The sequence below is a fragment of the Ambystoma mexicanum genome, chromosome 3p, assembly GCF_040938575.1.
Source record: "Ambystoma mexicanum isolate Mex_15411 chromosome 3p, UKY_AmexF1_1, whole genome shotgun sequence".
NCBI lineage: Eukaryota > Metazoa > Chordata > Amphibia > Caudata > Ambystomatidae > Ambystoma > Ambystoma mexicanum.
In genome coordinates, this window is record NC_090925.1 from 784,902,145 (window position 1) to 784,926,972 (window position 24,828).

At 44.0% G+C, this 24,828-nt stretch overlaps 1 protein-coding gene across 2 annotated transcripts in view; it reads left to right on the forward strand.

Moving 5' to 3' along the window:
• Positions 1 to 24,828, forward strand: part of LOC138580873 (uncharacterized) — a 570,368-nt gene that overhangs the window by 378,351 nt on the left and 167,189 nt on the right. The gene's annotated exons all lie outside the window — the stretch shown is intronic.

Below are 24,828 nucleotides of genomic sequence, written 5' to 3' on the forward strand. Positions count from 1 at the left end.
GAAGCTGATTTCATTATATTGTAATGCAAGTACTTTACAGAACAATTCTAATATGAAAACACAGCTGTTGCTGTCCAAGTAAATGGTTCTTCTGTCACCTGCTCTTAGAGAAGGCCTTGCCTGAATGCAGTTTCAAACTGTCCGTACTGGCACACTGCAGTGTGATCAGCCTACCGGGGTCTGAGGGCCCATAGACCACTGGACCTGTGTTGCAGGTGTTCTGCTCAGACCACCTCACTTGTATTTCGCAAGGGGCAGTACTAGACTAACCATACAAATTATCTTCTGATGGAAGGTTATCATTTCAAGATTGACTGTTTGGGTACACTCTTATTGCACTCTTTCAAAATACCTCTACGAGAATGGAGAAGGGGACAACAAGTGCCAGTGAGGGTTCCTGTATGCTTTGCATTAAATCACAGAGCATTTCAGGAATATAACAGTGGTCAGAGATCTCTAGGTTGGATAAACAAGTCTGTGATAAGAGGATTGAATGTGTGAATCCCTAAATTCATAACAGTGGCATGGCTTGGTGCTCACATCACTGTTCACAACACTCACTCCAACATTAAAATGTTTGTAACCATGAACCATACATGCTCATTTGGACAGCCTAGGTTTTTGGATGGGAGTATAAAATGGTTGCAACATCAGACACTCAAATGGGGTACAAATGCTCTTTTGCTTCTTGTTTCTGAAGAATTTTAGATGAAGAAGGGCTGGGTCTCAGTGTGAGCATGCCCAACCCCCAATACAGAAACATATTTATAGAATTATATCTATTGACAGGACAGGATACCTCACAAGAGAGACCCAATAAACGATGCACAGAAAGGATACACAGAAAGGATTGTACCTCTTACAAACTTTAGCCTGACTAGTAATAAGCTGATGAAGCGTTTTAATCAAAACCGGCTTCTAGTACATGATAAGGGGTCCACAGTTCCTCAGCCACTACCTCCTCACTATTGCACAGGCCTCTGGGATTATTTCTGCAAAAACAGTGCTGGCATTAGCATTGCATATTAGTGCTGGCCTGCAGCTAGTGAAAATCATGGTGTGGCAGTGTAGAAAGGGCGTTTGGCTTAGTGGATGTACAATCTGAGGCAACTTCTTTGATTGCTTTATACGTTCCAGGACGCTATTGTATGGACATTGGTCAGAAAAAACACACAAAAACACGCATATGTGCCGTTACATATGGGAGTGCCACATAGACACCATTAACCAACAGGGTGGTGGCTTATGCAGTGCATTAAACATTGCAGAAAACATATCATTGCATTGATTTGCCATGGACTACTGTCTGCATGGTGAAACACAATGAACTCTAGTTTCCTAATCAAGGTGCCAAGTGACATTGAGTTATCATCGGGTGTACTAGGCAGTGGCTGGCTTGTTTAGAAAATTAAAAGACCTTTCATGCTGTACGGATGCATTTAGTCCATGTCCCAAAGCAGCCGTTAGCATACTTAAGCAAAGAAATGACAGTTCACCTTCCCAGGGATGCGCCATATGTAACTCAAAAGTAATATACAAAAAAAACGTGTGTCAAATAAAGAGACATGAAAATAAAGAAAATAGTTTAAAACATACTCTCTGGCATTTTAACTCTCTTTGAAGAATACATAGGTATGCTCAGCTAACTGATACTTGTGCTGGCCTTCCTTTAATAAAAACATTGAAATGTTAAGCACATACTGTGTAAAAACAACGGCTTGTTCAATGAGCCATCACCTATAAACTGCCCCACTTGAAAGGCTGTTAACACAAACAATGAGCGGCACAGGGTGTGTGACTCCAGAGCATCTCGCACGCTGGGTTTGGAATATGCATTCCTTTATTTGCATATTGCAGGCACATTGCATTCATCCACAAGTCGGCAGAGAGCAGCCAGCTGAACATCTCAGGAGCACCCACCGGCGCAGCAGGCTGCTTAACCTTTTGTCTGGCAAGATCAGAGTCTGTTTTCTTAGTAGGCCCCTTACAGCGCCCCCCCGCCCCCCCGTCTTGAGCTATTTAGCTCTGCTCCCCGGGCCATCATCCACTCTGACCCTGCCAAGAAACTGGGCTGGCTCTGACAAGGGACATGACTCAAAGAGCGCCAGGCGTAGTTGAAAGGGACATGGCACGCAGACGTGGATTGCTTAGGCAAGGGCCACCTCCAACAATATTTAGCCCTTTTTTACTGGTGGGTGGAGGCAAAACACACATTTGTAAACAACCAGGGTTTCTTTGTATACTAGCAGCATTGGCTTTGTCAGTGCTACACTATATTCTAATAGACCACGAGTGACGTTTTTCTTTTAATCGCATACACTGCAAACTGCATCACTTCTAGGTACTCCCAAGTTGGCTGGCTGAGCCATAGTGAGATTCAAGGATTTGCCCAGAATCACACACACTGGTGAAGCCATGATGTGAGTCCTATCTACATACTAGGTACTTAACAAGATACATCCCAGATCCAGGTGTTTCAGCTATGTGTTAATGCTTGGCTTCCCACAGCTAACTTAACATTGTTATTTATAGAGATATTTTGAAAAGTAGTTAAACCACATAATACATGATCCTGACAATACATCAATTGTTTCTCCCTCTTCCCCATCTCTTCCTTCCTCAATTCTTAAATGGTCTCTATCATCATCCTTTCTCTTTATTCATCTCTCTACCATACCCCTTACCTTATTCTCTTTGCCTGTGACAAATGATATGCACTCAGCGACACAGCCTGCCATGCAAAAGCTCACGCAGGTAGCTTGTTTTCTTTGGTTGAAAACATGTATAATTCTGCAGGTTTTTCACTTCATGTCATGTTAAGCATGTTCAGTAATGTCTGTCATAAACCTGGCACCTATATGTATATTACAGAACCTAAAAACATTACTAAAACCAGACAAGCTCCTTTAAATTATTTATTTATTTTTATTTATAGAAATCATAGGGAAAGCAATGCATTCTGGGCACAAAAACACTTGAAAAATGTACATTGATAACAGAGCGAAGGACATTGGTCTTTTACAACTGGGTGAAAGAATGGGACTTGAAGACCAGATGTTGCAGGGGAAGGTGGAAGCATAAACCAGGGAAGATGACAGGACAGACTAACATAGGCAATGGATGGTGGAAAAAGTGCTGATATAAGTATGGAGGAGTGTTTGGAATAATGCTGTAAGGTTGTCCATGAAAGGTAGAAAGAGAGGAGAACAGGGTGATGCAGTAGTGTAGAGTACTAGGAAACAGGTTTTTCAGAAAGGAAAGCTTTGAGGTTGCATTTAAATAATGGTAGAGTTGGAGTAGTCCAGAAAGGGAAAGGAAGAGCATTCCAGAGTAGGGGAGCGAGGAGAGAGACAGAGAGAGAGAGAGCAGAAATAAGAGGGTGCACAGGGTTCTCAAGTGGTTGCAAGGAGGTCAGCTGAAGATGACCGTAACGAGCGAGGAGGGGAGTAGGGAGTGAGATGAGCAGATAGGTAGAGCAGGGAAAGTCCATGGATAGTTTTGAAGATGATGATAAGACGTTTTTACTTAGCCCTTTGTCTCTTAGATAGCCTGCCAATCTGGTGACGGGCAGAGGAGGTAGACGTAAAGTAAGAAGGGTTGAAAAGTGTACAGACTACGAAGTTGAGGACTTTGTCCAGAGGTGAAAAAGCATAGTTGGAAAGGCCATAGAGGAGACTGGCACAGTAGTCAGATTTAGAAAGGACTAAGGAGGAGATTAACGGTTTATCAGGATTGAAAGGAAGAAGATGACGGATGTTTCTCATATTGAGGAGGTTGAGTCTGGTTGCAGTAGCAGATCTAAAGATGAAGCGCAATAAATGGTGTGAAGTCTCAAAGATGAGACTGGGTTATGAGTGGAAGCAGATGAATGAAGGTCATCAGGAGAGAAGAGAAGATCAGGGGGAGAGGAAGAGATAGCCTGGTTGGCTGGGAAATAGAGAACTTTAGTCTTAGTGGAGTTGAGCATGAGCAAGTGAGACGGCATCCAATATTTGATGGTGGAGAGACAGTTTGACATTTTTGACAACAGCTCATCGGATAAGGAGTGAAAGGAGAACAATGTCAGAGTGTCATCAGCTAATAGTTGATAGGAGAATCTGTAAGAGGAGATCAGGGCATCAAGAGCGGAAGTCTAGAGAGTGAAGAGAAGTGGATCAAGTACAGACCCTTGGGAAACTCCAATAGTAAGGGGAGTGAGTGGGGAGGTGAGGCTGTTCCAGGACACTTGAAAGTGTCTGGGGCAAAGTATGAAGCAAACCAAGCGAGAGCCTTATCTCTTGTGCCAAGGAGAGATAATGTCGAGAAAAGGTCAGAATGGTTGACATCATCAGAGACAAAAGAGGTTGAGAAGAATAAGAATAGATGAAAGGTTTGCAGGACGAGCAGAAAATATGAAGCTACTGACATTGAGGAGAGCTGTCTCAGTAGAATGCATAGGTTGGAAGCCAGATTTAAGAGGGTCCGGGAGGTTATGAGTATGAAGGAACTCAGTGAGTCAATTGAATACTACTCACTCTAGGATTTTGGAATAGTGTGGTAGGAGAGATGCAAGGTGAAAGTTGGCAGGACAATTAGAATCTAGATCAGGTTTCTTAAGGAGAGGGATGGCAGTAGCTGTCGTATAGAACAAGGGAAAAGTGGCATTGTCAAGAGAGGTGCTAAAGGGAATTAAGATGTGGATCAGCACTCAGAGCTATGTGCTTCACAATGTGTGGGGACAATGGGTCAGTGGGGGCACAGGAAGGGTTACCCCTCAAGAGAAGGGTGGCAAGAATCTCATCAGGGTTGGTGCGGTCAAATGAAGACATAGTAGTGGGATTGGAGGGTAGGAGTGGTGGAGAAAAGTGAGCAGGAGGAGGGGATGGAAGGTAAGTAGCAAAGGTATTGTGAATGGCAGACATTTTAGAAGCAAAGTAGAGCGCAAGATCATTTGCTGAAAGAGTAGAGGATATGGAGGTGGGTTTAGGAGGTGAGCAAATTGAGTTGAGAGAGGTGCCGAGGTGGGGTGGATTGTGACGAAATGTGAGAGATAGAAGTCATGTTTGGCAGAGTCAAGAGTAGAGGAATAGTTTGGAAGAGCAGTGAGATAGAGTTGGAGATCAGAGGAGTGTTTGGACCTTTGCCAATATGAAGTTTCTTCTGCATAGATATTTTCAGGGTGTGGATGAGCGATGTAATCCAGGGCTCTGAAGGTGAGTATTTAGGAGTTAGTGTAGTAAGAGGGCAGTGAGAGGAGAAGGGAGCATTAAGAGCAGTGTTGAAGTTAGTGAAGACTTCTTCAGTGGATGGAAAGGTGAGTTTCAGCATAGTAGAAGAGAGAGTGGTATAGGTCAGAGAGGTAGTCAGGGAGTTTGGTGGAAGGAACCTCATGCTTAGTAATACTTGTAGTAGATGGAGAGAGTGAGGAAGACGCAGGAGTGGAGATTGAAAACAGTTGGGTTGGGACAATAGAAACAGGCGGGTACTACCGTGCTTCCGGGTGGGATTGGTACGTGCCCTGCTACGTGTGGAGGTCGTCTACTGAGAACAGTGTCCCACTGTCCTTGGCTAGGGATGGGTAGTTGATTTGAGACCTACCACAAACACGCTTAACACTATACATATTCAAAGATTCTCTGAAAAGAATATGCGAAGTTAGTTTTACGTGATTGCATAATTATTTCATGAGACTTGCCGACACGTGTTTCAACCTTAAAGGTCTTCATCAAGATTAGTCAGGATCAGCTTGGCAGTAATGAAACTCGTTTTGAGAAGTAGGAAGGGAAGGCCCCCTGGTATAATATCAGGCAGGTCTTCCGTGATGCTGGGTCAGCCTGTGCTAGAGTCAATGCTCATACCTTTTGTTACGATCAATCGTGAAGGTTTGCAGTGATGATTGAGGCAAAGACGATAGAGTGATTGGAGGGAGAAGGAGCTGTGGAGATATAAGAGGTGGAGAGTTGAGAGGAGATGAGACTAAGGTTAAGCGAGTTTCCATTTGAATGGGTGGCCAGAGAGTGGATAGAAGAGAGTGAGTGGTTACGTAGGAGAGAGATAAGGTCAGTGGATAGAGCAGCAGAGAGAGAGGGAGGTTGAAGACACCAATGACAATGAGGTAGTGATCAGGAGGGAGACAGAGAAATAGTTGGGAGATGTGGTTGAGGAATCGAGGAACTGACCTACCAAACCAGGTGGCTGGTGGAGAGAGATAATAGAGGGGCAGTGATTGGTGAGATAGTGTATTTGAATGAGGGAGAATTCATGGGAGATAGGCGTTTAGGAGCTATACGATGTTTAGATGATGAAAACAGTCCTACACCACCACCCCTGCCAGTGGGGCAAGGAGGTTGAGTGTAGGTGCAGGCAGAGTTAAGGAGGGCTGCAAGGTTTGCAGAGCCCGAGAGAGAGAGATTTCAGTTAGTGTAACAAGGTCAAGAGAAGAAGAATGAGAAAGAAAGAAGTTGGAGGTAAAGTAGATTTTATTGCAGACAGACTGTGCATTCCAAAGAGCAATAGAAAGAGAGTGAGATGTAGAAGCATCGCAACATAGATTCTGAAAATAAAAAGGCACTGGGGGTAGATGCGGGATTAAGGTGTGTAATTGTAGTTAGGATTGGAGTACGTTTTCAGAATAGAGGGAGTAGTGGGGTGAGAAGAGGTGGTGTCGAGGAGAAGAGATGATATGGATGGAAAGAGAATTGAGATGGGAAGAGAGAAGTAGGAGGGACATGAAGAGATTGCATGAGAAGTGCATGGCAAGGGTGAAGCTGAGAAGAAGCAATAATGGGCACTTACAGACAATTAGCAGGTCACAGCAATGCAAAGGCTCATAGCCTAAGAGGTAAAGAAGTTGGTCAACGGCTGACTTTTACCCTTCCCTGTTCCGCCCTTAACTGGCATGCCCCTGGCTGGACTCCCCTAGTGAGTTCAGAAGGGGTGACACCATCAAATATTTAAACCTTTTTTAAATCATATTAGTGATTCTACTGTTGCAAAGATAAAATATAAGGCTTGTTTGAATGTAATCAGTTTTGGTTACAATGGAGACATGTTTCACAATATATATCATTTTCCCAAGAGCATTCCTCCTTGCTGGCGGTGGCTATGTGTGAGTACCATTCATCAGTCACTGAAGACCCTTTCATCCATGGGCACTCTCAACGTCATTGTGGCTGTGTTTTTATCTGAAAAAGAGATTGCAGTGCCATTTTCTGGACAGCAGGGTACATTTGATATCATTCCTTTTGGCTTGCCCACCTCTCCTTTTGTTCCTTAATTGCAGCGCCAACCCCCGCCAGGTATCCCATTAAACAGAGAGAGGCAGCAATCCTCTCACTCCCAGCCCTTCCTCACTCCACAAATGACTCTGCGGACAAGCCAAGGCATGTTTCCTGCTACCTGAAGCTCTTGCGCCTAAGCCCTGATTACCATGACGATAAGGGGAGGAAGACAATATTATGTGGACATCCAAATGGGAGAGTGTCAGGTAAAGGCTCTGCTCACTTTTGGAAGCTGAAAAGACGCAGTTACACTGGATTTTGTGCGCAATCACTTCTTCCATAGGGGTTGGTCCCCTTACCATGTGTTCATGGGGGACAAGAAATATCCCCCAAACCCTGACTGAATTTCTGCGTTTACCAACAACAACTACAAGCCAAAGTGGCTTTCATGCCAGGTCTGCACAAAGAAATCAGCTTGGGTTCAGATTTACCACAATTCAGATATTGGCACACACAGAAACAAACCAACAGAGGAAAATATATGGAATGAACCAAACTAAACCAGACCGAGACTGGGACCCTCCAGTAGATTTTTGAGCAGGTGAACCCTTCGGTGGTTGTGAGCGGCCATAAAAGTTTGAGGAACTGCTAGCTCTGATTCCCCATGTTTCTCCCAGATAGACTTCCCAGGAAGGGACTCAGAAGAAGGGGTGATATGTGATGATATCCCCTGCTTGGGGAGGGGGCAGAATGGAGGAGGTCATGGGGGCCAGTTACTGCCAACCACGCTTTGATGCTGGAACTGAGGTGCACCTCAGTGTTCCAAATATTAAAGTTGCAAATCCTAATCTTATGAGCCCTCGCTCCTTGCCGGCACAACCCCATTATGCAAAACAAAGACCCAGGGGGAACTTGCCAAAAGAATGAGTTAAACCTTTTAATTTAACGATTCAATGACTTTTTACAAAAAGGAAAAAGAAGAAGAGCAAAAAGAAAACAAAAACAATACAACAATCATCATCCAATTAAATCATCAAATAAGATCTAGAAAAATAATAAACCCAAAATTCAAACAATCTTTAAGTCTTCAATAGAAAGATGTCTCTCATGTCCTGCTATAAGTCTTTCCCAAACGAAGTTGTTAGAAGCCAATCCAAACTTTCAACAAACATACCCAAATGCTTTTTACGAAGATCACTTGTGCCCTTACAAACAATCACTAAATGCTGTAAATTTTGCACTACAGTCTCTCTGCAAAAAGTACATTTAGATATTCTAGACACCGAATTATCATAAATGGATTGAATTCCCCCTGGTGTTTACGAGATTTAACCAAAATCTAAGAAATTCTGACCTTAATTTACAACTGCGAAAACAAGTAATTTGGTAACCAAATGTACCTAACCCCCTCATTGTTGCAGAATGGTTCCAACATATCTATTCAATTGAACTAGCACCAAATTGGAACCCCAATCCAGCTCTAGAAGTATATGTTTGTTGGTGTCTGTATACATCGATAATGTGACCGAATTTTCCAGTCCATTGACATTTTTAAGGATTGAAGACCCAATTCTAATCTTAGACTTACCATCGGTAAACATGAGGGAAGTCGTATCACTTACTTCCAGATCTTACCTTCAATACTTGACCAATGAAGAGTCCGAGCATAAAGTATCACATTGAGACTATAAAACAATTAAGGGACTACTTTTGCTTTATAATATTTAATCAGTGGGCATATCGAAAATGTACCAAATGTGCTGTTGATCTTCTTCATTTGCACAGCCAGGGGAATCAGCTTCACATCTAAATCTGCTTCCACAAGGGAGCATGACTGCCTGGGGCACAGTTTGAACCCAAAGTAAGTACATTCATTTACCACTGGGATCATTTGGTCAAGAAGCTCCTACTTATATTTTGGATCAATCTTACAGTAAACTTTAAATACCATAATTTGTGTTTTGGCCGGGTTTACTTGTAAATCCTACCAAAGGCAGTATGAAGGCGCTGCAAACCTCTAGGCCAATAGTCCAGTAGGACAAATATCATCTGCATAAGCAATCCAAGACAAGGACTATGTACAGATTTTAGGGATAGGGGATAGCTACAAATTTCTGAGCAAGAGTTTTAGACAAATCATCCGAATAAAGGATAAAAAGGCAGGGTACAAGAATGCACCCCATCCTAAACACCTCTTTCAGTGGGTTTCTCCCTTGATAGGTCACCTGCACATTTAATCTAACTCACATGGTCGTACCTTCATGCAAACTTATTAAAATAGCCAAAAAAATGTTCGGGATTCCCCAGGAATCAAGCTTAGCCCACAGTCTCTCCCTGTTTGTTTGTTTGTTTGTTTGTTTGTTTGTTTGTTTGTTTGTTTGTTTGTTTGTTTGTTTATTTATTTGTTTGTTTTAGTATAGCATGCAACAGCCCAGAGGCATCGTGGCACTTGTTACAGGAAAGGAACTTACAGGAAAGGAACTTAGTTACAGATCATACAAAAGCATTTTTACACTGTCAAATACATACAATGCAGTGATAAGCAAAACAGTGACGAGGCAGGGGCAAAGTGGTGCTTGTTACAAGAAGGGACCTAGTTACAGATATACAAAGGCATATTTACAATCACAAATGTATACATACACGGTAGTGATTGATGAGGCAGAAAGGGGTGGGAGGTGTTAGTTGAAGAGGGAGGGTTCTAGGTTTTCGCAGAATGCCAGTAGGGAGGTTTCTGCTCTGAGAGCTATAGGGAGACTGTTCCAGAATTTGGCAGTTATGTAGGCGAAGCCAAGCCCACCTGCTTTGGCCCATTTGGTGTGGGGGTGACCAGAAGATTAGAGTAATGCGTACGTGTGGGATGTGTGGAAGTCACTCTTGTTATGTTCTCTGACTGGTATGAGCGGGCTGTGAGGGATAGGCATTTGTGTGTGAGAGTAAGGATTTTGAAAGTAATACCGTCTTTTACAGGGAGCCAGTTTGCTGCTTGTCTTGCATGAGAGATATGGTCCCATTTCGGAAAGCTCAGTGCTGCTCTTAGGGCATTGTTTTGGGTGATTTGGGGTTTGTTTATGTTTTTGCTGAGGTACCGGCAAGGAGGGCATTGCAATAGTCCGGTTTGGCCCCTATAATAGCTCAGGCTATTGTGAGACTGTTCAGCTTGGAGAGGTAGGGTTTTATGGCGCTGATGAGCTTGATGGTGTGAGCCGATGCTGAGGCAATGGCGCTAACCTGTCTTGTCATAGAAAGTGTAGAATCAATGTGGATCCCTAGAGTCTTTACAGATGTGGAGACGGGTATGATAGTGCCATCTATGCTGAAACTGGAGTATAGATTATCTAGTTTGGCTAGCGTAGCTTTTTTACCTAGGATGATAATCTCAGTCTTGTCTCCATTGAGGCAAAGGTCATTAGCCGCCAGCCAGGCTTGGATAGTGGAGTAGATTAGGTGTAATGCGATGGCATCTTGGTTGTAAGAGCCAGATAGTGGTTGGAGTACTTGCGTGTTGTCAGCGTAGTTGGTATACGCTATACCTAGTCTGTCAAGTTTGTCGAAGAGAGGCTTCATAAATAAGTTGTACAATGTGTGGGCTGTGCAAGATCCTTGGGACTCCGCAGTGGATAATGGTGGGGGCCGATTTGGCTATGTCAGAGAGGACTTTCATTGCTCTTACTTCAAGGAAGGAAGTTATCCAGGATGCTGCTTCTTTGGAGAATTTAGCTGAGTGGGTATGGTGTGCAATGAGATTTTTATGATCTACAACGTCAAAGGCAGCTGAGAGGTCCAGTAATACAAGGAGTGCTGGCTTGCCTTTGTTCATGATTTGAGTGATTTGGCTTTTGAGGTTCAACCAAGGCAGTTTCTGTGCCATGCCCTTTGCAGAAGCCTGATTGTCTTTTCCCTATGATGGAGTTGGTTTCAAGAAAGTGTTGGATCTGGCTGTGGGCTGCTTTGTCCAGAATTTTGAGGAGGAACGGGACAGTGGTTATGGGTTGGTAGTTATTGGGCTGGGCGGGGTCTAAAGTAGGTTTTTTAAGAGGGGGCGTACCCAGGTTTCTTTGAGGCTAGCAGGAATGATGCCTGATTTAAAAGGTGCATTAATGAAAGCCATCAGAAGAGGGGCGAGGGAATCGGCGCAGTCCTTGATGATCTTAGGTGGGCATATGTCTCCTTTAAACATGGATGGTTTAAGGTGTTGAAGGAGGTTGATGACTTCTGTTTCCGTGATGTCTCTGAATGAGAATAGGTTGATTGGTCTAGAATGAGTGAGGACAGTTTGCGGAGGCAAGTGTTTATGGGGCAAGGCTTTGTAGTGATCCTGGATTTTCTTTTGTAAGAGGTCAATTTTGTTAAGCATGGCAGATTGTATACTTGCACACCAAGCCTCATCTTTGATGATCTCATCCGGGCTGGTGGGTGGAGAGATGAGTTTGTTGAAGATGGTGAAGATTTCCTTTGATTGGGAGTTAGCATTGGTAATACGGGCATTGAAGGAGTTATATTTAGCTTTAGAAATGGCATTTTTGTAATGGTGGGAGATCTCGATAAAGCTTTCTTTGGTACTGTTGCAAGGGTTGGCCTGCCATATTTTGAGGGCTTTCTGTTTGCTGGTGCATAGGGCTTGAAGTTCTTCTGTGAACCAGGATTTGATATGCAGTGATTTCCTTTCCTTTTAACATTCAAGTGGGGCTATGGAATTGATAGCTTTAGTGAGGGTGTCCTTATAAATGTCTGCTAGGATGTTCGGGTCATTGGAGAATGGGGGTGATAGTTCAGGGACCTCCAGGTAAGGGCAGAGATTGTTCTTGTTGAGTTTATTTGAGCTTCTGACTAGGTCCTATGGGGCATGTGAGAGTGTTTTGGTGTAGGGGGCTGTGGGTATTGTGAATTGGACACAATGTGATCAGTCCATGGGTATGCAGTGTTGGAAGCGACGATGGAGGAGCAGTTGTGGTCGGGGACCCAGTCAAGGGTGCAACCTTTTAAGTGGGTAGAACTGGTGACTTTTTGAAAGAAGCCTAGGTCCTTTAGATCTCTAGCGACTGTAGTGGCAGCTTTGTCTTTGGGGTCGTTGAACCCTAGATTTAGGGCACTGAGACGTAGTGTCTTGGTGGTGCTTTTAATATTCTCACCAAGTAAGTGGATGAGGTGTCCCTGGAAGTCAGAGGGATGTCCTGGTGGTCGGTATAGAATGTGAATGTTAATGGTGCTGTTGGGTGACAGGGAGAGTTGGGCAGATAGAATGACTGAGTTGCCTTCCCAAGGGCGGTTATTTAGCCTAACGGATACGTTTCCCGTAGACATTAGAGCTACTCCACCTCCTATTCGTGATGGCCTGTCTTGTCTAAGGATGGAATAGCCTGGTGGAAGGGCTAGGGCAATGGCGGGGCTGGAAGCCTTGTGTAGCCACGTTTCGGTGATGGCAAGTATGTCAAGGTTGTTAGTGATTAGAAGATCATGTATTTCTAGGGCATGTGCAGGAAGGGAGTGAACATTGAGTAGGGCACATTTGAGGAGTGGTGTTTGTGGGTTTGTCTTTAGTAGGGGTGTAGAGGGAGGGGCTGTAGTAGAGGTGGCGAGTGTGGGTGGTGGTGAGTGTGGGTTCGAGAGTAGTGATGTCCTGTGGGGGGGGGCACTGATTTAGGGACATGGAGGTGGGTGTGGTGTGAGGAGTGATGGAGGTTTGAGCAGGTGCACAGTCTGCGATTCCTGACATTTCTAGAAGTGAGGAAGCAGGTCAGTTGAAAAGGTAGGGTGTGGCTCCTAAGTCTATGGAATCTGCTGACTAGGTTAAGTGGTAGCGACAATGAGGAGGCAGGCTCTGTAGTGGCGTAGAGGGGCCCATGGGTGGCCATGAGTGTGGTATTATTCCGGGCAGGGGAAGGCTCTGTGGAGTGATTAAATTGTAGTCACCATATACGGGAGGGGGAATTAGGGGGGGTAGCTAGAAGGAGGGTGGCGATGATATGGAGAAAGGCAGTTGCCAAGATTAGGAGAGTGAGCCGAGTTGGAGGGCAGGGCGGGTGTTGAGGGGAGAGGGTGTGTGCCACTGGATGGCATGGTGGTGTGGGTCAGAGTGCGGCCAATCGCAAAGGCAGCAAGGTATGAGGCAATGATGGACACAGTGCTAGGAGCGAGGACAGTACAAGTAATACATTGCATAGAGGTCCAGTGCAGTGAGTGCCGGGGATAGACAATGTAATCAGGCACAGAACAAAGTATATAGTTATTATAGTAAGGTCAGGTGCAATCAAAAGCTGTGAATAGACAGTATAAACATGCAGAGCACGCAGTAATACTTAACATTTGCACTGGCAGCAGAAAACAGCGTCAATAGAGGGCACAATGTTAAGCACGGACTGTGGGAGCAGTAGTGACTGATACAGTAAATACGGTTCTTGGACAGAAATGTTTGATACAATTTATGACAAGCTAGGAGGCATAAATGCAGTGCATAGAAATAGGCTAGTTCAGCATACATGCAGTGGTTAGAAATGGGCTAGTACAACATAAATGCAGTGGGCCAATAGGCAGGGTGCATAGAGGTGGGCTAGTTCAGGTTTAAGCAATAGGTCATTCAACAGGGTGGCTAGTATACCTTATGTTATCCTACAGGATTACTTTAGGAGTTATCGGGGTTGTAAAGTTGCCATAGGCTATGTGTGGCATAAGCACTGAGCGCTATGGTGACTGTGAATCGGCATGAGGTCGAACATTGTAGCCATTATTGTCTTGTGTGCTGACCACTAACAGAGCATGATCAACATTGTTGGCCGGCTGTAGGGCTGTACGAAGCACTCACCAGCAACACCATGAGCTGTCAACTGGAACAACGGCTCCTGTTAGGGATATGTTTGTATGCTGGCTGGTGTCTGTTTCATCAATTCTGTTAATTGTATCAAAGGCTTTCGAAAGATCAAGCCAGGCCCCATATAATATACAACCATTATTCTTACCAGTAGAATTAGAAATAATCAACATTACCAACCGATTTAGAGAAGTTGAGAGGCCTTTTCGAAAGCTTGTTTGTGTTTGTAATTCTGATAAGATCTTTTCTTTCATTATCCACTCCTCTAAGTTTCTTAGAACCACAGCAGCAAAAATCTTCCCATCCCAATGCAAGCCGGCGATCGGGTGGTAATTCGCTGGATCGGCCTGATCACCCTTCTTGTAGATGGGAACAATGAATGCAGATTTCCAAGAAGAGGGTATGGATGAAGACCTTAGGATTTTAGGAAAAAGAGCCATAAAAATAGTATCCCATAATTACACATTCAATTTTAAGATTGCATTTTTTAAACCATTAGGGACAGGAGCTCTTGACAAGGTGGATATTTTTATAAGATCTACCAAATTCTCCTCAGTCAAAAGCAATTGCCATGTTACATCTAAATTACAAGTCTTACCATTAAATGATACTATCAGCAATCACATTACTTTGTAATTCAGTCTGAGGGAGGTTCAGACTGTTAACCAAACTCCAAAGGTTATGAGAGTTTTTCATCATCACAACCTTTAACATTGTCTCCCCATCCCTTTTATGGCGCAAATATTTATGTGCTCGCGACCAGTTCCTGTAATATTTACGCCTTTTTTCCTTTTCTGCCATGAATTTACCTTGAGAGGTTGTCTTATAGTTAAGATTTCTAATGGATTTTCTTTACTCTTTCTTCTTCAACCAGGTTCCTTCATCGAAACAATGTGGGTGATGTTTAGAAATAGAAAACGTTAGTCGGGAGGGTTGGTTCAATTCCCATTGGAAGTTCACAAATCCCAAAGGTTAACATAGTCTAACCAGTTCCTGTTCTGATGATTCATTCACCAATCTCCCCAAACTATCATTCAAGATGTTAACGTTCTGCTTAAACTTCACCACGCGATTTCTACCATTTCCAATCGTCAGATCCAGGTTTTTATTGGGCCCTCTGAAACTATATTTAAGGGCAAGCGTAGCTGACAACATATTGTGATCACTCGGAACCTTATCTGGAACCTACAACAGCAGACATCGAGCAAACAGATTCTCAGAATAAATTGAATAATTCAAAGTTGACCTTAGCAGGAGGAGTATCCCCATTTACACACCCATTGGCCATTTTTAAATTCCAACTTCTGAAGAAAGTCGTCCATTTTAACACACTTCCTGTCAGTTTTTTGCAAATATTCCTATCACTCTCCTGCATTACTAACATACCCTGAAATTCAAATCGCCTGATAGCAATATACCAGCCGATCCGTGCATGATCTTAACTCTCGACAAAAATTCAGACAATGACATCAAGAAATGATTTAGGTTGGTACAAGCTGGGTTCCAGTAGATATTAATATTAACCACCTCGAAAGGGGGATCAGTACCTTTCAATCTATGCAGGCAGCCAGCAGACCTTGTCTAGAGGTTGCTGTTATCTCTAATGAAATGCCCATTGAGGCACAAACAGAAATCAAAAGTCTCCCTGCTGGCCGACCGCAAATCCCCCTCGAGAACATTTTTCAATTGTTATGAAACCATCAAGTCTCAAGTGATTTAAAAGCCAGGTCTCCTGAAACAAAATTAGATAAAATTTAACAAAGATTTCCTCCTTCACTGTCTTAATTTTGAAGGAACCGGAGCCCTGCGTGTTCCAACCCCAACACTTTCAAGATACACTTTGCTAGTGAGAGCCATCAGTTGCCATCATCTTCTCAAAAACCTGGGTAATTATCTCTGATAACATCTCCCACATGTTCGATTTTACATCTGTGGCGGGTCTTACCCCTCTCCAAAATGTGCACATTTGTTTAATTCAACAATGCAATTAAAGATGCTGTAGAATTTAGGGACCTATTCGATTCTAACTCTTCCCCTCTATAAGCGTTAATCTGATCATGATTTGCAATTTCTTGCATGGAAACTTCCAAGCCTATATTATGCAATTCACTCACAGCTGCCAACAGTGTCTCAGCGCCCAGTCTAGATTTCAATTCCAACTCAACAATATATACACACAGTTACGGAGCGGAAAATAAACAAGCTCAAGATCATTGGTAGAAAAAAGATATAAACCAGGAATTTTCTTCAAAGCAGTTAAAATAACGCTCCTGTTAAGGGCCTTGAAGTCCTTCCCTCTCTTAAACCGGTGTAACCAGACCCTTGGAATTGCGAAAAGTTGTAATGATGACAGAGGGCCAGAGGGCCAGTTGTTTTAACTGACTGGATTTCAGTTTGACTCCTGGCGGTCACAATGTTCTGTTCCAACACAGACTGTTGACTTGAATAACTCAAGTGACTAACACCAGGGATCATTCCCAACGCTGTCACTTTCTCCCTTATCAAAAGATGTACTGCAATCCCGTTCTCCTTTACTGCATGGGGCGTTCCATTGGACAGCTGAATGGGGACCAATTTCCTTCCACGATAAAAGATTGGCTCCCATGTTACTGCTGCATTAATGTTCTCTGTTTGGACTCCAGCGATTCCTTTCCCAGCTAAAGCAAAAGAATTCCTTGAAGCTGCGCTGCATACGCTGGATTGCCGAGATAGACAGTAGCTAGACATTTCTTGCAGCTATATAAAACCAAGTAGTTGATCTGTTTGCGAGCCGGTGGGAATCTTTTGGGTAGTTGGGAGTCGTAGAACAGTCAGAACGCTTCTGCCTTTTACCAGACCCCACAGAATCTGGAGGATTTGTTTGTTGAGCCATATCATTCCAAACCATCTCCATTTTTCAATCGTTCAATTTCACATATTTAACAGCCCTGTTGCTTGATAGACGAAACTTATTTTGCAAGAGTTCTTTATTTTCTCTCTCTTTTTGTTTTTAGATTTCGGCTCCATATTGTGAGCTACTTGGGCTGTATCCTCAAATGTAGCCTTATTTTTCGTTTTGCACCTTTTCCGTCCTTTACAGCCCGATTGCACTAATGTGGTGTCCTCTGTCATTTTTACGGCCCGGGATATAGTCTGTTCAACAATTTGGACAACCGGTTCCTCAGAATCATCGACTACCTGTGCTCTCCTTCTGAATTCCTCCAGAACCAATTCACATAACTGCGTGCCGTTGAAATTTTCACTCACTCTATTAAGAATCGGAGAGCTCAACACCACTTCTTTCTGCCTTTCAATTTGTTGATTGAAAGCCCCTTGAGACTGCTTCTCATTAAAAGCAGGCTCAAGGGAATCTGCTGTTATTTTTTGCAATTCTATCAAATTCAAGTCTTGCTTCCTCGCGTCCCCCTCCAATTCCTTAATAAAGCCTGCTAGGTCTGTGTTTATTGCCGACCTTAGACCCACTCACTGCAGTTGATTCACAATCTCCATTGTTCTTAGTCAAATCCAGTAAAAATCCTGAATGTGTCTGGCCTTCCATTTTCAACAATTCAAAGACATTTACTAAAGAAGTTAAAACAAAATGTAGCACTGGTAGTCACATCGGGAGATTTAGATTGCCCACCTGATGACAGGTGGGTGTACTCTGCATTCTGGGAGGAGTGAGCCTGCAACAACGGGGAATGACTGAGAGTCCCAACAGCCATTGGTTCTGCACAGGAAGAGGTATTAGGGGACTTAGGGCCTCATTACACGGTAGGCGGTAAGGGTTTACCGTTACCGGTATTTTACCGGTACCGGTAAATCCTTACCGCCTTACTACGAGGTCCCTTTGCGGGTTGGGGAATTTAACGCCTGCTTTTTGCAGGCGTTAAAAACCAACCCGCAAAAGGACCCAGGGAGCTAATTACGGTACCGCAATTTGCGGTGCCGTAATTAGCGACTTCCCCATTCCCATTATGCCTTATGGGGCAAAAATGGGAATGGGGAAGGGCAATGGTGGAAGGGGGAATTACCGCCCCGCCAACCTTGGAATGGGGCGGTAATTCCCCTTTCCACCAAGGCGGTGCCGGTATTTTACCGGCATGAACCATGGCGCTAATTGCGCCATGTTTCTCCGCCATCCGTGTAATGAGGCCAACAGTCTGATCTGTGGACATGTTATTCACAGTGTTCTCTATTATTCAATTCCCTTTAAGCCGATGGAATGAGCTCCCCATAAGTCTCCAACATATCCACATCAACTGTGCACCACCGTTTCCAAGACTTAAAGCACCTGCTGAGATGAGCTTGGTGAAACACAAACTTCAAAATCTTTGTTTGGTTTCAAGAGCTCCGGGGTCCTAGGGTGACTTCTATTTTCGGGAATATTAACAACCGGCATCTGATTTGATAGTTCAAGTCTTTTGGGTGTTTTACATTTTTGTACAGGGGTACTGGCATCCTGCCAGAACCCATGGTCCAACTCGGGAGCACGCAAATCATTGATTAAAGCACTGCTCCACAGGTAATATCCCTTGCTCTTTCCCAGCATTACAATGGCTTAGAACTTGGCTTAGAGCTTGGAATTAGTAGCTCCCCCGCCGTTCGGGCAAAGCGCCCAAGACCGTTTACACAGCACAAAAACCAGGGAGCTCAGTCAATATTGACTGTCAGTGCTTTCATTCCCACCACAATTTACAGCTCGAAGTAATATCAAATCACTGCAGGACTGCGGCTGAAAACAGGCATTTTGTTTCAATTTAATCTTCTTTGCTGATTTCCTTTTGACTTAAAAAATGGGACAACAAAACGCTGACAATCCGCCAAAAAACACTGCCTCCTGCCTCACATCCGAACAGCCAAACAGCAGGACACTTGCCCAAAGCGCGCGCACCAAGGCGCGTGACCCGCCGCTTTTGTAGCTGAGCAGGTAAGTGGGCGGGACTTAGCTTTCTCAGTAGAAAACAATGTTAATTGCAGCCAGCAGCAGATCAGTCAAACAGCAGGACACTTGGCAAAGACACTTGCCCAAAGCATGCGTTAAACCTAGTCTTTACGAGTACTTAGACTCAAGCCTACCCTGTGCACAAATAGTCCAAAGTCTGCACACCACAAACGTTTTCAAAAGTTGTTCTTAAAGTCCAACCCCAACCCAATCAAAAAGAGCTACTGTTTCAGGGAAGGCTCCTTCAGGAGTTACTCGCAGTCTGCGCTTTCCTTTGACCAGAGAAGGGAGAAGCATCCTGGAGCCGGAGCCAAGGGCATCTAGTTGCCACACGAAGACCCAGAAGAACTGTAATCCTGAAAGTACTCTACCCCTGCTGTATTATAATACTGGAGGTGCTCTAACCAGCCTCCCACTTGCCTATAGAGCAATGCCCACATTCCAGGCCGAAAATGCTAATGTGGGCCAGTTTTATGCTCAAAGTGGGCAGGTTTTTTGGCCAAAGTTCCCCAGTTTGATGAGTTACTTACCCCCGGCATCTGGTAGTTTTGACCAGTGTTACCAAACGAATATGCTTTAAAGTGCATCCCATTTTACCCCAAAACGCCCCCTTGGGCACTACTCAAACAGTCTTTCAGAAACCCAATGAATTGCCATTTGCAACTGTGAGCCACTTTCTCATTGGTGCCCAATGTCAGTTGTAGGCCCCAGTCTGACGCTAGCTCTAACCTTGAAGAGCTGCGTTGCTCAACTTATTAGAAACCAGAAGAGCCCGGATCAAGTCAAACTCTCAGACGGTGAGAGCGACCCTGAGGCCCTGAAACAGAGTGTGCAGCTGTGAACTATAGCCCTGCATGCTGTGACCCAGTGAGTGGGATGTGCTGCTGCACGCCTACCAATACCTATCATGGAGGCCCTGCAAAGTGGGACACTTTGAGTGAGAAGCACTGAAGTCCTGTGGCTGATGGGTCCTAGAGGTGCTGTACCCCGGCATGCACACCGTGACCTGATGAGAATGAGGCCTCAGGATCCTAAAGACACGGTACCCGGAGCTGATTGCAAGCCTTGTGCCGGAGACCCAGGAGACGCTGCCCTCACGAAACACAATCGTAATAGGCCCGCGGTACCACCAATGGGCCATGCAAAGCTGGGGAGGCAAAATGCACCCACCCTTGAATAGATCATTGGGCATGCGCAAATGGGCTACTACACCAATGTTGACATTATAAAACGACCTGCACAAAATGATACCAGTTATAGAACAACCAAACAGACGTGGTCTTCTGAGTCCTGCTTAGCTATTTATGGGGCTGTGCTGAAAAACTGAGCAACCATTATCTGGTACCATGCTGGCGTGGCTGTGTAAAGTGAAAGTGAACGTGAAAGTGAGCTCTGATGGACCTGCCCACGTGATCGCTTCTCTAGATACATAGCTGTGGTGCCACTCAATCTCATGCGGTCAATTAAAAACGAATATAACACTGATAATTAAGTTGCAAGTTACCTAAAGTGGGGTGGATCTTCAGTTTGCTTTGGGGGAATTTGCTGCTGCAAGCAGAGGATGCAGCAGAGATATGGGGAGCAACAACATTGCTTTCTGAGCAATACCATAAGCATTTGCTGGGTGACTGGGACCAGCCTTCTGGGCCTCACTGTGAGCCAAAGTGCAGCTGCATTGGATGCATAGCGCTCAGTTATGTGCATGGACTGTACTCTATTAGCCAGTCTGCATCATTTCCTTGTCCCTCCTTCTCCTACTTCAGTTTTGCATTGAAATTGTACACTGTTTCCCAAAATGCAACATTTTGCTCCCCTTATCCACAATAATTCAATATACAGACTCAGGGGAGGGTTTCTCCTACCTCTTGCCTGAATACCCGTCTCTAAGCTTACAAGGTTGCAAAAAGGTCTCCGGTAGGTAAGGCCTATGATGATCGCAGGATGCTCCCATTTACAGGATTTAGGGTACAACACCCTTTGCTAGCTCAGGTCCCCAATGAGCCTAAGCTTTGCTTCCCGAATATATTCTCACCTTCATCATTCTACTATTCACTAGTTTGTATTTTTCAACTCTATATGTACCTCCCTGCATCTCTAATGGGTATAATAAGGTCAATTGTGCAGAAGGTCAATTGTAAAAGGTCAATTCGGGTAATACCCTCTAATGCATAGGGTTCCGATCCTCCACACATTTCCCAGGATCATTTATTTTGACACAGTTCTGATAAGTGTTCACTTCAAACGCTAGAATACTACGCTTCAGCAGTTTGGATAAAGTTCATCACTAGAACCACAAGTCAACACTATAACAGAGAAATGTGTCTACCGCATGTGACTTCTTAGAGAGACCCTCACCTTCCTCTCCTTCCCACATAGAAACCTTGCAATCATCTCCCTAGTACTATCTTGAATTGCCTACGTGAACACCCTCTTCCTTGGAATGCCAGAACGACTCACTAAAAAAACTACAACGCATACAAGACAATGCAGCAATAATTCTCTTGAGACTAACCAGAAGAGAGCACATCACACCAGGCCTGAGAATCCTGCACTGGCTCCCAGTAAAAAGAACGCATTAAATTCAAAGCCCTCTGCATTGCCCACAAATCACTGCAAGCACAAGGAGCCGAATACCTCCAAGCCAAGATCACCTGCTACGAACCAGAAAGAGACCTAAGATCAAGTGATGACCGGTATACAGGGTTTATATTGAAATATTTTATATTGAATTAACTTATATCGAATATTTTATATTGAAAAATTTTATAGTGAATCCATTTAGTGGTGCGTAAAGGGTTAAATATTTTTGGGAAGTGGTCGAGGACAGTTCTTAGGGGTGGGAAACAGGGGTTTGGAAATGCATTCACTATAAAAGTTTTCTTTATAAAATATACGAGATAGTTCATTCAATATAAAATATTTTTATATAAAGACATGTAATCGTGATGACCTCCACATTGAAACTAAAAAATATGAAAAATGCACATTCAGAGAAACCGCATTCTCACGCCTAATTGCCAATCTATGCAACTCAATCCCAAAGGCCATAAAACCGACAGAAAACCACCCCATCATCAGAAAATGACTGAAAACCTGGCTATTCACCTCACATTGATTAACATAAACCGGAGCCTGACAGCAATATCACCAGGGACACGAGATAATCCAAACACAGTACAGATCCTGGAACTAACAATCAAACACACTGTACCAACCACTTGCAGACACAACAACCCCAGTGCACACAATCCAAACACACCTAGAAAGCAGACCCGCACAGACGCCAGCTTCTCCTAGTTCTACAAGCACCAACAGAAAAGCACAACCTCTATCCTACTACCTCTTCCCCAACTAACCTACCCAACCCACTTCTCGTAGAACCACATGAGTGCCTGGAGTCCATACAAATGGTAATGGGGCACAGTATAAGTATATATCAACTTAACATAACAAATCCCAGAATTCTTTGCTTTCCAACATTTTTTACGGTCCACTAAACATGTCATTCAAGCCAGCCTCATTCATAGCAATGAAAGAAGGACTAACCAACTGTACGTCTGTCAGCATTATTCATACTCTTCCCTAACACGTACAACTGGGCACAGTGCAACCTAAATACCTAGATTTTCTTTTAGTTTTTCCTAGTTTTTTCAAGTGAAACAAATTAGTTGCATAAATTACATGGACCACATTCTTATTAAACGAAACCATTGGTTGTTGCCTTTCTTTCAAAAATTCCAATATTTAACAGTTCCCCAGACATAAAGTATGGTGCATGTTTTGATCATCAAGGAGCAATAAGCAGACATCATCAGTCCCTTGGGTGAAGCCATGATTAATTTAACAAATGACTAACAACTCACACACAGCCAGGACTAATTCCCCAATGTTCCCTATTTTTTCACTAAGATTTGCATCATGCTAAGGCAGGCGCTGCTGATCCAGGGTGTGAGCTCTGAGCGCCAGCATTCCACCAGTTAAATGAGGGATCAAAGCTGCTTCTTCATAAAAGTCCATGATGTCCCTTCCACAAAGCACCCTAAAATGTAGCTGGTGAATTTTACACCCCTTCTATAGCCACCTGTCAGTAAATGGCCTGATTACTTACCGGTACTCTTCATTACTCTAGTCTTCCTCGTCATAGTCCTAAATATACGCGGCTCCATCTCTTGAGACAGACCTTTACCAATGCTTCCCAATCAAACCTGGAGGACCAACTAGCCTGAAGTCCTTTCTCTGTGTTTGATATTTTTACTTTCAAAAGGATCCCCCCCTTCCTACTTGGCCTGTTATTATGGCGACGCTGCCCCGTCATCCAGTGGGGGGAACTAATGACTGTGACATGGACAACTAGGACTCGGACTAATGAAGATTACCTGTAAGCAATCAGGCCATTACCTCCTCATTCGTCATCCTCATCTCAGTCCTAAATATATCATCACAGTCCTAAATATATGAGGACTTTCCAAGCACTATAATACAAATGGGTTTACAGTGATTGTTTCGAAACAAAGGTTTCGAATCACTAAAGTCTTGCAACAAAAGTTTCAAAAAATAAAAGCTTTGACAAGCTATTTTTAACATACAAAAGTGCATTTTTATCGAAACCAATCAGTCGACAATAGAAATGCACTTTTATATGTTAAAAGTAGCATTTCAATGCTTTTTTGTAACTTTAAAACGTTACATGGAGCTGTCCAGTGCTGAAATGTCAGCACTGGCCAGCCCCTTGTTACATTTTAAAGTTGTTGTGTACATTGGGGGGGTTCCCCCCTCAGCATCCCCAACCCCCACGCCACCTCTCCCACCCCCACCCCTAACCCAAGCCCCAACCCTAAACCTTAGCCCTGACCCCAACCCTAACCCCAATGTAACCCTTAAACTAACCCAAACCCTAACCCTATGTAAACACCTAAACTAACCATAGCCCCAACCCTAACCCCAATCCAACCCTAAACCCTAACCCTAATGTAACCCCCAATGTAACCCTTAAACGAACCCAAGCCCCAACCCTGCACTAATACCTACCTGCATTTAGATACCATATTCGAAATTTTTTCGGAAGAATGACTAGTCGAAAAAATTACTATTAGAAAAAATGTATTCTCAAAAATTGCATTGAAAAGTTTTGCTTTCAAAAAAATGACAGGACACCATACAAATGAGGGACTACACTAAAAGATCCGGCACTCCCAAGGTTTAATAGCACACAAATCAGTGACGAACCCGGCACTCCCAAGGTTTAATAGCACACAAATCAGTGAAGAACGACATCGAACCCTGCTGAACCAAGACTGAGAAAAGACTGGTCCCCCAATTGCAATTTGCAGTGCTTGATGAATGTGGATGGCACTGACTAGCTTGCAGCATGACAAATGTCTGCAATGGAAGCCCCACCACATTCTGTCCAAAAGGAGACAACTTCATGGGTAGATCGACCTGCAGTGTACCTGGCACCACTACCTCTGCTTGATTATAAGCGGCAACAATTGCCAGCTTAATTCACAAACATAAAGTGCAGAATGATGGTCTACTCCCTGGTTTAGAAGAGCCAAACCTAACCAAGAGAGCCTAATCTAGGCACAACGTCTCTATCCGCTGGATATAAATGGCCAGAGCCTTGGCAAGGTCTAGAGAATGCGCCTCCAGATTTTCCTGCCAGAAGACTGACAGGACCACCTCCGGTTTCACGTGAAAAGAAAACATCACCTTCGGTGGAAAGGAAGGTGGAAGGAGGAGAACAACCATAACCTCGAAAAACTGGATGTAAAGGTTTTCTTATACAAAAGCCCCAATTCCTCCCACCCGACGTCCTCAGGTGATAGCGAGGAGAAAGGCTACCACGGCCATGAGGAGACGAAGCAGGACCTCTGAGAGGGGCTCAAAAGGGCCCCTTT